The sequence below is a fragment of the Cricetulus griseus genome, chromosome 4, assembly GCF_003668045.3.
Source record: "Cricetulus griseus strain 17A/GY chromosome 4, alternate assembly CriGri-PICRH-1.0, whole genome shotgun sequence".
Classification (NCBI taxonomy): domain Eukaryota; kingdom Metazoa; phylum Chordata; class Mammalia; order Rodentia; family Cricetidae; genus Cricetulus; species Cricetulus griseus.
Genome location: NC_048597.1, coordinates 176805688 through 176819194, shown reverse-complemented (window position 1 = coordinate 176819194; position 13507 = coordinate 176805688). Strand labels below are relative to the sequence as shown.

General features: G+C 43.6%; 2 non-coding genes across 2 annotated transcripts; both read left to right on the top strand.

Annotated features, from left to right (window-relative positions):
• Positions 1-8078: 8078 nt before the first annotated feature.
• Positions 8079-8194, top strand: LOC113835234. The gene has a single exon (XR_003484610.1). It is a non-coding gene; the product is annotated as a U5 spliceosomal RNA (small nuclear RNA).
• A 4855-nt stretch (positions 8195-13049) lies between these two features.
• LOC113835235 lies at positions 13050-13165 on the top strand. The gene has a single exon (XR_003484611.1). It is a non-coding gene; the product is annotated as a U5 spliceosomal RNA (small nuclear RNA).
• Positions 13166-13507: the final 342 nt, after the last annotated feature.

Below are 13507 nucleotides of genomic sequence, written 5' to 3'. Positions count from 1 at the left end.
CACTTTCTCAAAAAAACAAAAATTAGGGCTAGAGAGCTGGCTCAACAGTTAAGAGCACTGGGTGCTCTGCTCTTCTGGAGGACCCAGGCTCAATTCCCAGCACCCACATGGCAGCTCACAACTGTCTGTAACTCCATTTCCAATGAATGTGGCACCTCCAAACTGACATACATGGGGCAAAACACCAACGCACATAAAAGTAACTAAATGGGGAGTGGGGGTGGGGTGGGTGGGTGGTTGAGACCGGGTTTCTCTGTATTGCTTTGGAGGTTGTCCTGGAACTTGCTCTATAGAAATTTGAGACAGGGTTTCTCTGTGGCTTTGGAGGCTGTCCTGGAACTAGCTCTTGTAGACCAGGCTGGTCTGGAACTCACAGAGATCCACCTGACTCTGCCTCCCAAGTGCTGGGATTAAAGGCGTGTGCCACCAATGCCTGACTAATAAATCTTTTTTTAAAAAAAGAAAGTTTTTCTTAAAAGAAAAACCAAAAAGATAAAATCAAAAATATATTCCTTCCTGGTCTTTGGCCCTCAATATTTTTGCCAAGATGTGTCTGTTTATAGATTTCTCTGCATTTATCCTACTTGGAGTTCATTGGGCTTCCTGGAAGTCTAGTGGATTTTTTGTTTTGTTCTGTTTTGGACTGGCCTGAAACTTACTTTGTAGACCAGGTTGGCCTCAAACTCACAGAGATCCACCTGCCTCTGCCTCCTGAATTCTGGGATTAAAGGCATGTGCCACCACTACCCAGCAACAAGTTTATTAAATTTTTCAGTTACTTTCTTTTTGGTCTTACTCTGTAACCCAGGCTGACCTGGAACTAGGTGGCTCATGCTGACCTTAAACAAAACAATTTCTCTCTCTCTCGTGATACACCATTTGATGTGACATTGTCCTTTGACAGTCCTTTCCTTCTTTAATCACAATTCTTTTGGCTCCTTACTTATAATAGTGACTTTGAAGGCTGTGTCTGTCAAATCTGACCTCTGGCCACTTGCGTAGGCAGTCTCTGCCGCCTGCTTTTATTTGCTTTTCACTGTATGAGTCATATTTTCCTGCCTTTTAATTTCTGTTGTTTTGGAGAAAGGGCGTTTTAGAAAATATATTGTTGCTTGTTCTCCTATTTCTGGGGTATGTGATTATTGTCTGCTTGTTTATTTATTTAGTGATGTCAGTGGAGGTGATCAAACCTACTTCATTCCTTCAGTGCCTCTAAAGTTGCCACTCATGCCACACAGCAGTGGGGGTGCTCATAGTGACTGCAGTGGGTATGTTCACAGTGACTGTAGGGAGTATTATGCTCGCAGTGACTTTTGGCACAACTGAGGGTTTTTAAAGGATTTTTTTTTTTTTTTGCTGGTTTTGGTTTGTTGTTATTTGAGACAAGTTCTCAGTATATATTCTCACTATATAGCCATGACTGGGCTAGAATTTAACCATGTAGACCAGGCTAGCCTCAAACTCATAGGGATCCTCTTGCCTCTACTTCCTGAGTACCAGGATTAAAGGCATGCGCCACCATACCTGACCTGTTTTGTTTTTGTTTTTTCTTACATGGTTTTGAGTTTTATGAGACAGGGTCTCATTCTACATAGGCTGTCCTGGAACTCTATGTTCAGCCAAGGCTGGCCTCAAATGTTCAGTAGGTAATCCTCCTGCCTCAGCCTCACAAGTGCTGGGGCAGTATTTTCTGCAGACCTTTCATGTGTCTTTGTTCCTGACTACACCCAGCTGTTAAAATTCACTCAGTACTATATGGTTGCTCACTTGCTTTGGACTCCCTGGAAGAAATAGTTAGTTCCCTGAGTCAGTGTTCATCTGTTGTGACTCTAACTGTTTACTTTCCTGGAAATCTTCCCAGCCTTTAGATGAACCCATAAAGCCAGTGAGATTAATCTCCCAAGTGCCCTACACCATAACTTGCAGGACTGCTCCATTTTATTTCTCTATTTATTATTATTACTATTGTTATTGTTTTTATTATCATTGTTATTTGCCTTGTTATGGGATTAAACCCAGAGCCTCTCCCATACTGGGAAGGTGCCATACAATTGAGCCACACAACATCTCAATCTGTTTGCAGGAGGCTTTGGGAAACATCAGTCTTCTCCCTGTAGGTAAAGTCTCTGGCCCAGGACTATGGAGATGGGGTGGGGACAATGAGAAGTTCCTTTCTGAGTGGTACTTTAATCCCAGCACTCAGGAGACAGAGGCAGAGGCAGAGGGATCTCTGTGAGTTCCAGGCCAGCCTGATCTACAGAGTAAGTTCCAGGGCTGTTACACAGAGAGACCCTGTCTCAAAAAACCAAAAATAAATAAATAAAAGAAGGAGGAGGAGGAGAAGGAGGAGGAGGAGGAGAGGAAGGAAGGTAGGAAGGAAGGGAGAAAGAAAGAAAAGAAGAAAGAAAGGAAGAAAGAAAGAAAGAAAGAAAGAAAGAAAGAAAGAAAGAAAAGTGCCAGTGGAGGAGCTGGAGGAATTTCTCAGTGGTTAGAGTACTTGATGTGCAATCATAAAGACGAGAATTCAGATCCCAGCACCCAAATAACAAGCTGATACCCCTTAAATATTGGTAACTCCAGCCCAGAGGGATCTGGTGCCCTGTTCTATCCTCTAGCATGCACAGACACAAATAAAGACATGTCTTTTAAAGAGTGCTCATTTTATGCATTCGCATACACACTCACACACACACATACACATTTAAAAATAGAATATAAAATACTGTTAAGTGCTCTAGTGAAAAGAGGAGAGAACCACAGCCTAACTTTGGCTTGCTATGAAAGACCTCCATGGGGTGAGACCCTGGGGTGACCACTCGAGAATGTGGTGACTCCAGTCACCAGGCGGAGATGAGGACTTGATACAAACCGCAAGAAGCTTTATTCAGCAACTGGCACTCAGGGGCCCAACTCCTTACTCACACAGGAGCAGAGGAGCTAGACCCCGAGCTGGGGTCTAGGGGCTTCTTAAAGGCAAAAACTGCAAACAGATGGGGTCTGGGGTGAGCGAGGGTAACAGTTCTGATTGGCTCGTTCCAGGTGGCCTACCACAATCTCCAGGTTCATGGGGCGTTCAGGGCAGTTACATCTTTATCTCTGGGAACCATTTGTCAGGGTGGAATTCCTCAACCCTTTACTGTTAAGGTCATAAATTCAGGTTCTCACAAATCTGCAAAGAAAACATCTTAGGCTGGGCTGGGGTCCTTCATTTTCTTTCCTGTTAGGGTCATAAGTTCAGATTCTCATGTATCTGCAAAGAAAACATTTTAGGTTGGGGTCCTTCAGCTACAACTCAAAGTTAGTCCAGGGAAACCTGGAATTGAAAGCAATCCTTCTGCCTCAATATCAAGAAACAGAAGTGGCATGACCTGGCATGTCTCAGCCCCAAGCCACGGCAGCCATGAGGTTTGGCCTGAGTGGGGGAGCGTGGACTTGGAAACTCCTAGCAACCCAACGGCGATAAAGACCAAACACAGGCAACTTGTCATCTTTAGAGAGTTCTCAATTCCATGCTGCAGAACTAGAGTCTCTTCTTTATTCAGCATCTTCCTGGCTGTTTCCTAACCATGCTTCCCTAAACCTGAAGCCATTTCTCTCCCTTCTACTCGACTCCTCTGCCAGGTCACCTCCTCACTTGTTACTAACACACCTAACCCTCTGCCCTGGTGCGGGCCTATTCAAATCCTTAGTCCTGTAGAGATGCAAACTAGGGGACATTCTCCACTGAGGCCATGCTATTCAATAGCAAATCAGTTAGCATCCACTATTCAATGCAGACCAGAGATCCCTGTTACTGAAACCGCTGGAAATTCCCTAATGGAATTTTACTGGTCCCCGACACAGAAGAAAGTCAACAAAAATCTAAGGAATTAAATAAAAATAAGATCAGAAAATAGAGCACAGAAAATGAAGCATGGTATAAAAGAGTATAGAAGCGTGGCTGGAGAGATGGCCCAGCATCAAGAGCACTGGCTGCTCCTCCAGAAGACCTGAGTTCAGTTCCCAGCACCCATATCAGATGGCTCACAACTGCCTGAAATTCCATCTCCAGGGGATCTGATGGGGCCTTTATGGTCTTGAGAACATATAATACACACACACACACACACACACACACACACACACACACACACACTGAAGGGACCAGCTCCCCATTTCGACAGCCATAACAGCCAGACACGTGCTTTTCTGACCTTGCCTTAGTCACTAGAGGTTAGGTGCCTGCCTCCTGACAAGGAACCAATCAGAAGTTAGCTGGTGGTGCTATGCTTTACGACTCCGGGTGTGCTTTATGGACAAGCACACAGCAATGACACGAAGAGCATAGCAACCACTCTGGGAGGGCTTATGGTCCATAACAAACACTTGGCCAATCAACCCAGGGCAAGCCCTCCAAGCCTGGAGGCACACCAATCCTGAGCCTGTGCATACCCCTAGACACTCACCTTACGCTGCCCTATAAGATCTCTATGTAGACGCTTTGAAGTGTCTTTGCTAGCCATCCGCCATGGCTGGTGGGTGAAAGACCCAAGCTAACATGGGGTTAGCTTGTTAAAAAACAATAAAGCCTCATGCAGTTTGCATCAAGCTCTCAAATCTGCCTAGTGATTGGGGTGACTGTGGTTGTGGGCTGAGACCCCGGAGGCCTGAGTTTTCCAGGGGTCTAACAACACACACACACACACACACACACACACACACACACACACACACACACACACACAAAGGTCTAAAGAAGAAGAGGAGAGCATTAAAAAAGACCAAAAAAAAAAAAAAAAAAAAAAGGGTGGTGGTGGTGATGATGCATAACTTTAATCCCAGCACAAGGATGGCAGAGGCAGGTGGATTTCTGTGCATTCAAGGCCAGCCTAGTCTATATGGAGAGTTCTAGGACAGTAAGGGCTACATAGTGAGATCCTGACCAAAAAGAAAAGAAAAGAAAAAATGAAAGAATAGAAAGCCCACGCTCATTTTCCAGAAAACTAGAAATAGAGTAAAAGAGGCTTCATCAAAACAATTCCTACTGGACAATGGTGGTGCTTGCCTTTATTCCTTGTACGTGGGAGGCAGATGCAGGTGGATCTCTCTGAGTTCGAGGCCAGCCTGGCCTACAAAGCAAATTCCAGGACAGCCAGAGCTGTTACACAGGGAAACCCTGTCTCGAAAAACAAATAACAACAACAAAAACATTTCGTACTAGAAATCTTGCACAGCTTGGGAGCAGGATAAAAATGCAGGGACATTCAAGACTCGCTAGGAAGGGCTGGGGCTATAGCTCAGCACACAGAGAGCTTGCTTATTAGTCACAGGGCTCTGGTTCAATCCCTGGTGCTGAATAAATAATTTTCTGTAAGAGCATAGTGACAGCAGCAGTGTGGGACTGTGTACGCATTAGACCTTACACAGCTGCGAGGACACCCTGCCAGCAAAGTCTGGCTGGTCAACTGAAAATTTGGCACTTAACAGTGACTACTAAAGCAATCACTCAAGTGAGGAAAAGTACAACAAGGAAATGTAGATAATATACACAAGGCAGCATAAAAAGACAGGGAAAGTTCAGGGTACATGGAAGGGAAAGAAGTCGCTCACTCCAGGATCTGGTTAACATTTCTTGTTGGCTGAGGATCAAGAGCTTCAATAGAGCTAACAAAACCAGGGGGAGGGGTGAAGGGGGAGGGTGAGGCTAAAACAGCAGTCCTGATCCCTCAGGACTGCTCAATATGTTTCAAACAGGAAACGGGCCATGGCTGCTTAACACGGAGACTGTGCAGCTTTTTAGTTTATCAGCAATTTCTCATCTCCAAACCAGAACCATATACTTCATAAGGCACCTTCAATTTTAGACTCACAGAGAAAGGTCTCTTTAAAACTACATTTATTAAGCTGGGTGGTGGTGGCACATGCCCTTAATCCTAGCACTTGGGAGGCAGAGGCAGGTGAATCTCTGTGAGTTTGAGACCAGCCTGCTCTATAAGAGCTAGTTTCAAGACAGGCTCCAAAGCTGCACAGAGAAACCCTGTCTTGAAAAACACAACAAACAAACAAACAAACAAAAAAATCCCTGCATTTATCTATTTATTTATTTGTGTGTGTATGTACACATGTGTAGGTCAGAGAACAATTCCTGGAAGTCTGTTCTCTCCTTCCATCATGTGAGTCCACCCAGGCTCATCTGCAACTCCCTATGTACCTGAGGATGCCCTTGAACTTGTTACCCTTCTGCCTGTACTTCCCAGGCTGGGATTATAAGCATCTGCCACTAAGCCCAGTTTAATGAAGCACTAGCAATCGAACTCAGGACTTTTGCATGTTAGATTCTCTACCAACTGAGCTATGTCCCCAGCCTACAAAACAAAATTCTTTAGGATACATGAGTAAACCGGCACATTAAAAAATTATTTCTAGGGCAGGAAAGGTGTCTCAGAGGTTAAGAGCACTTGGCTGTTCTTCCAGAGGTTCTGAGTTCAATTCCCAGCAACCACACGGTGGCTCACAGCCATCTGTAATGAAATTTGGTGCCGTCTTCTGGTGTGCAGACATGTACGCAGGTAGAACACTTTATACATAATAAATAAATATTTAAAAAAACTATTTCTAGGGGGCTGGAGAGATGGCTCAGAGGTTAAAAGTATGGGATGCTCTTCCAGAGGTCCTGAGTTCAATTCCCAGCAACTGCATGGTGGTTCACAACCATCTATAACAGTGTACACATAATAAATAAATCTTAAAAAATTATTTCTGGGGGCTGGAGAGATGGCTCAGCGGTTAAGAGCACTGACTGCTCTTCCAAAGGATCTGGGTTCAATTCCCAGCACCCATATGGCAGTTCACATTGTCTGTAACTCCATGATCTAACTAACACCTTCACACAAACATAAATGTAGGCAAAACACCAATGCACATAAAAATAATTAAGTTAAAGAGAATTATTTCTAAGCCAGGTAGTGGTGGCATACGTCTTTAATCCCAGCACTCGGAAGGCAGAAGCAGTCAGATCTCTGTGAGTTTGAGGTCAGCCTGGTCTACAAAGAGAGTTCCAGGACAGCCAGAGCTACATAGAGAAACCCTGTCTCGAAAAACCAAAACAGAAGAAAACACTTTACCAAGAAAAGTAAATTTTAGTTAAGAAAAAAGATTACTGAGAAGAAAGAAAAAAGTGTTAGGTATCAGAACATTAAGGGAAATGTGTTTTTCGGGACTTTATTTTTGACTTTGTATTTTAATGGAGTGTGCCCAATGTCTCTACGTTTTCCCCCCATGACTGCAGAATCTGGAAAAGCTGCTGCTGCTGCTAATGATGCAGAGCGTGCTACAATTTTTGGTCTTTTTACCCAAATAAAAACGTATACACACAGAGACACACACTCACAAATAGGATACATACTTCAACTGTGGGAAAAAGTAACCTCTTTTACTACATTAAGATAGCACGGTATGGAAATGAAAGCCACAATGGGTTAGAAATGTTGAACTTCATTTTTTTTTCTTTCTCCATTTGTACAGAGGTAACGCTGCACCCCGAATATGCAAGAGCGAGATCTTATCTACGTTGGTTTCATTACAGAAACTAATGTTCTCAGTGAGAACAGAGAAAAAACATTGCCAACAACTTTGAAGCCTTCTTTGCTCTTGTCACAATCCCACCCCTCAGAATAGGAAATCTGCCAGTCACTTCTTCGTCCTTTTCAGTTCCTCGATGCCTAAAACCACCGGAAAACTCCTTTATTTAAAAGAAACCAAGTTCAAATTCCAGTGTACAGAGGAACAAACCCGGTCACTGAGAGCAGGAGGCGTAAACCTTCGCCCCGCCCCTTGTAGGAGGCCCCCCGGGAACAGGGCCAGTCTCTAGGGCAATTGCTTCGTCTCATTTGCATACCCATAATACACTGCAACTAATGCACATATTTTCGTGGAAATATACTTATCTATAACTAGAAGTATTAAAACTAAAAATATACATGTTATTTAAGGACATCATGAAAAAGTTCTTGTCGGTAGTGAGTCCTTAAATGTATAGTCACCATCACTATACCAGGAGGCTCTTTAACCTTTGAAACGTGCTAAGCAGTTTTCTAGTCATACTCTGGTTTCTCTTCAGATCGTATAAATCTTTCGCCTTTTACTAAAGATTTCCGTGGAGAGGAACAATTCTGAGTCTGAAACCAATTTTTTGAGGCCTTGTCTTAACAAGGCTCCACAATAATGTTTCAACAATAGACTTCGTTTACCTGATATAAGCTAGAAGCTATTTAGCCAGACAAAACCAAAAATACAGAAAAGGCTCTTCAGTAAAGGTTTTAAAAAGCTGACTAAATAGATAACCTTTTCTGTGTCTTTAGTTTTGTGCAACCATTGCCTGGTTATTACTAAAAACGTTATATATATATATGTACATAGTTTTCTACTAGCACACTAAAACTCGCTCAGATTTGGCTTGGCTCAAACTTTGAGATATCTGTTTGCTGCGTAAATTTTTGTTGTTGAACTTTAATTACTGTTAGGTACTCTTTTTGTGCAGCCTTTATATAAAGTTATGTTGCTATGACTGTCTAGTGTTCAACCTCATCAAAAACCTGAGGAGAAAAATAAAAATACTAGGTAGACAGAAAGTGCAAGTGTGCAATTTCCTAAAGGTTCAAGCAGAAACATGTTTTGCAGCAAAGACAGTCACCCAAGATCTCACAGCAATGTTGGGGAGAGGCTGAGGCCTAAAGTATCAGATGGGCCATCTCAGAAGCAGGGAAATTGAAAAAACCGTCTTATCCTGACTTGGCAGTTTATCTCCTGCAAGACTAATAAGGACAGTATGTTCAAGGTGTGTATTACTACTTCCTGGCATTCATAATAAAGAATAAACTTTATTATACTACTCCTTTAGAACCTCTCAGGTAGCTGGGCATAGTGGCACACACCTGTTCTAATCCCAACACTGGGAGGGTACCGGGACAGAGGCAGGCAGATCTCTGTGAGTTCAAGATCAGCATGATCTACATAGTAAATTCAAAGACAGCTAGAGCTCTCACAAAAAATAAAATATATAAAACCTCTTTCAGGGCTCGGTGGTGGTGGTGCTTGCCTTTACTCCCAGCACTTGGGAGGCAGAGGCAGGCAGATCTCGGTGAGTTCGAGATCAGGCTGGTCTCCAAGAGCTAGTTCCAGGACAGCCTCCAAAGCCACAAAGAAACCCTGTCTCGAAAAACAAACAAAAAACCCTAATCTCTTTCAGCCTAAGAATTAAATTGGCAGCCAGGAGTTCAAAGTCAGCCTGATCAACAGAGAGAGTTCCAGGACAACCAGGGCTACACAGACAAACCCTGTCTCAGGAAAAAAAAAAAAAAAAAAAAAAAAAAAAAAAAAAAAAAAAAAAAAAAAAACCTGGAGATTGGAGAGATGGCTCCGCAGTCAAGAGCACTGACTGCTCACCCAGAGGATCTGGGTTTGGTTCCCAGCACCCAGAGCGACTCATAACCATCCATAACTTCAGTTTCAAAGAATCCAACATCTTCTGACATCCAAAGGTACCAGACACACAATGGTGCACACACAAACATGCAGGCAAAACATTCATGTACGTAAAATGCATAAATCTTTTAATAAAAAGGAGAAAAGCATACACATTTTTTTTACATATACAAGCACCTCATAGAAAAGTGAGCACTGAAATTGTTTATGCACAGCTGAATAAAGGGAAGGAATCCAGGGCTGGAGCCATTGGCTGGAAAGCTAGGCAGAATGGACTCAGCATCAGGTAGAGCGCTGCCCTGTCTTTTCTCTTAAGGTTTAAACCAGTAGGGCAGGTCAGGGGTCTGGCTAAGGAACCACCTCTAGGAAGAAGAGTTTACTTTACAAATAGACACTTTTTATGGTGATATTTTGTTTATGCTTTAACAAATAATACTTGCCTGAAGATCACAGTGCAGAGCTAGCCACACTAGTTAGCCATAGAGGCCAGTCTATGGTAGCACAGTCCTTTAACCCCAAGACTCAGGAGACAAAGGCAGATGGAGCTCTGAGTTCAAAGCCATACTGGGCTACACGAGAGTGAATCAGTCTAAAAGAGAATACAGAGCTCACAACTTTGATCCCAGAATTTGGGATCACATGCCTTTAATCCCAGCACTAGGGAGCTGGAGAGAGGAGTGATATGGCTGAGTGGAGAGAGGAATATAGGTGGGAGGAGACAGAGCTCAGTGCAGTCTGAGGAACCAGTCTGAGGATGGAATGCCCCACTGGTCTGAGGATTAAGTAGAGGTAAGGGTCTCTCTTGTGGCTGGCTCCTTTACTTCTCTGAGCTTTCAGCTTTTACTCCTGGATGGCCGACTCTGGACTCTGCGTTTTTATTATTAACAATTGGAATTTGTGCTATAACTTTTCTTTCCTTGAACTACAGCCCCTAGTGCAGACCCCGATAGGAGGTTTGACTGGGTCCGCCTACCTTTCAGAGATGCGACTCTATTCCCTTTGTTTTCTTTCTATTGCTGACTAGAGCCTAAGTATGCCTTAAGCTTCTTAGCTGCCTTAGCTTCCTCCAAGCTCCCCTCCTGCCATTTTGCTGCCAGGCCAGCTTATTGTCTCTATCTCTTCCTCCAAGCAGCTGCAAGACTTATAGCTTGCCTGCCCTGGCATTTTTCTTTTAAACTCCCATTTTTAAATTCTATTACCAATGAGACTAAGAACCCCAAGAGGGGACACCAAGTTCCCTGATATCATAAAATGGCTCTGCTGGGAAGCCTCAAGATTTATGATGAACTTTGTTCCTGCCTTTCTTTAATCAGAAAAAAAAAAAAAATGAACCCATGCCTGCACCTCTAAATGACATCAAAAACAGTTACTGCCAAGGCTGATGACCTGAGTTTGATTCCTGGAACCCACACGGTAGAAGGACAGAATTGACTCCCACAAGCTAACCTCTGACCTTCACACATACATGATGCCATGTACATACCCTGTCCCCCATGTCTTATAAAACTTTAAAGAGGGCAGGGGGCTAGAGACCTGGGGCTAATACACACAGAAACCCTGTCTGGGAAAATAAAACAAACAAGAAGATTAAATAAGCCCATTCCTCCCTGAGCTGCTTTTGGTCATGGTGTTTTTACTGTAGCAATAGAAACCTAACTAGAATAAGACTAATGGAAGCTGGGAGGCATTTTTATCAAGGCTTGTTTGCACAGATTTCCCTCAGCCAGATGCCCCTCTGTGATGACCAGGATGTTCTTTTCTCCTACCGTGCATAGGGAATCTTTTACAGGGAGCTAGTCTGTCTTTTCCTGCTCTCAGAAAGAGGAGGTGAGGTCAGAGGGCCATTCATGTGCAAGCTGTTTGGTTTTGTTTTCTTTTTCCTTTTTGAGACAGGGTTTCATTGTGTAGCCCTGGTTGTCCTGATATTCACTCTAGACCAGGCTGGGCTAGAAATCCACCTGCCTTCTACCTCCTAAGTGCTGGCATTGAAGGTGTGCATCAACACTGTCCAGCCGGCTGGTTTCGTTATTGTTTTGTTTTTAAAGATTTATTTATTTAGTATGTATACAGTGTTCTGCCTGCAGGCCAGAAGAAGAAGACACCAGATCTCTTTATAGATGGTTGTGAGGTACCATGCGGTTCCTGGGAATTGAACTCAGAACCTCTGGGAGAGAAGCCAGTACTCTGAGCCATCTCTCCAACTCTTGGTTTTTGTCGTGTCCGTCCCCCCCCCCTCGCCCCACTCCGCCCCCCAAAGGTCTTTAGCTCAAAACAAATCTTGTGCCTCAGTGTCATAGTCCCGTTCTTCAGACCTAACTGCAGAAAAGAGGCTCTTGACTCCCATCTCCTCTTCCCGGTGAGAGAAAAAAGCCAACATTACAGCCTTTCTCAAGTAGAAAACAGTGCCTAAAACATGGCTGAGTAAACACTGTACACCATAGTAACCATTACCCATGCTATCCATTTTAATGTAATTAATTAAAACAATAAAACAAAAAGTCCAGGAACTGAGGCTAGAAAGATAGCTCAGTGGCTAAGCGCATTTTCAAAGGCCCTGAATTCTCTATTCTTGGCATTCACATCGTGGCTCACAATAGTCTCTAACTGCAGTTCTAGGGGATCTGATGCCCTCTTCTGGAGTCTACACACTTGGTATACATGCACACATGCAGACAAACATTCGTACATATAAAATAAAAGCAAACAGATTGCTTTGTTTTTTGGTTTTCGAGACGGGATTTCTCTGTAGCTTGGGAGCCTGTCCTGGAATTCTCTGTAGATCAGGCTGGTCTCGAACTCAGAGATCTGCCTGTCTCTGCCTCCCGAGTGCTGGGATTAAAGACGCACACCACTACACCTGGCTTCAAGTTCCAATTTTTAAAGCAAGCGTTGCTAGATATTCTCCAATAACAGACAAGAAAGCAGAATATTCACAAGTGAAATGCTGAGTGCGCAGCTAACATCCACTACAACCATACACTACTCAGATGCCCGCCGTGCAGAGCAAGAAAGAGGAAACTGGCACTTTGTTTATATCCACTCCTCGCTCTCACTAAAGCCGGGAACCAGCATCCTGAATTTAGCGTCCCCACACATGATAGCTATTTTCTTGTCCAGGTCGTTGGTAGAGCACTTGCTTGATACGTGTGAGGCTTTAAGTCCAATCCCCACAACTACAAAAGTAAAAAGAAAAAAAAAACCCAGTCTTTAAAATTAATAAAATGTAGACGTACAAAACATAAAACAAAACCTGAGTCTGGGTCCTGGACTGAGCGGAGATCCGTTCCCAGATAGCTCTTGGCGTCGCCCTCTGGTGGTCTGGCTGGGTATTGCGTGGAGCGTTGCTCCCGCCCTCGTCTATAGGGCGGGGCCTCCGTAATTTGCATACCCACAGAACATCGCGCACAAGACAAAGACAAAATGAAAAATTAACGTATTATTCTAAGAATGTCTTTGTGAATGAGGACTTTAATTTATAAAGCAAAAAGAATGGTTCTTTTTAGATATTGTAGCCTTGAGTCAGGTAGACACCATCGCTGTGCTAGGAGTTGCTGTTATTCGAGTTGTGAGTGACAGAGCACCTCAGCATACTCTGGTTTCTCTTCAGATCGTATAAATCTTTCGCCTTTTACTAAAGATTTCCGTGGAGAGGAACAACTCTGAGTCTTTGACTAATTTTTTGAGGCCTTGTTTAGGCAAGGCTACATTAAGGCTGTCTAAAATAAGAACTTGTGTTAGGCTTTGGCTAGTTTCCAGTAAGTCTAGGTATGCATCTCTGGATGGTATCTTTCTGTTTACTGGTATTTAAGGAAGGGTTCTTTAGTGTTCTGTGTTTTTAATAACAGTCCTACCTGCTCGGAAGCTGCTAAAACAGAGGAAGCTGGCATGTGCATGCACGCTTCTCTGCCTTCTAACACACACACAGTTCCAAGCCCCGAAGCTTCAAAGTGAGAAGCCCTCCTAATTCTGCAAGTCTCTGGCACCAACACTATATAGACACCTCGAGGCTGCAGTGTCTCTCTACAGTACCCAGGGTATTAAGGAC